We start from the raw sequence: 387 nt of genomic DNA, 5'->3' as shown, positions 1-387 counted from the left end.
TTCTGTCATCACCCAAGTCGGTCTTGATGGTCGATCTTTTCTTGGCCATAATTTTGACTTTGATGGCCGCAATTTTCTCCACGGACATGGCTTCAGACAAAGACCTGATCTGTCTAGCCTGTATACTCCTTCCTCTGTGGGCCTCCAAGGGGGCAGCCCATCACTCTTTATACGGGCGCACCCTCTCTGCATCCTCAGTCCGCGCTTTCTTTGCGCTGGAGCTGCATCCGCGGCGCGTTTCACCCCAGTGGGTCGCTGGAGCCCGATTTCCAAGGGGGTGCTACCAGCGCTAATCGCCGGCCTTGATGCTTCGCCACTGAGATATCCAAGTAGGTCTTTCCGGTCCGGCCTTCTCGCCACAGGGATGTTTGCAGTGGCTGCTAGGCC

At 56.3% G+C, this 387-nt stretch overlaps 1 pseudogene; it reads right to left on the bottom strand.

Annotated features, from left to right (window-relative positions):
• LOC102753307 overlaps positions 1-387 on the bottom strand; it is a 4678-nt pseudogene that overhangs the window by 1011 nt on the left and 3280 nt on the right.

The sequence above is a fragment of the Myotis davidii genome, unplaced genomic scaffold, assembly GCF_000327345.1.
Source record: "Myotis davidii unplaced genomic scaffold, ASM32734v1 scaffold458, whole genome shotgun sequence".
Classification (NCBI taxonomy): Eukaryota; Metazoa; Chordata; class Mammalia; order Chiroptera; family Vespertilionidae; genus Myotis; species Myotis davidii.
Note: the sequence above shows the minus strand (reverse complement) of the source record. Positions and strands in the feature narration are given on the sequence as shown.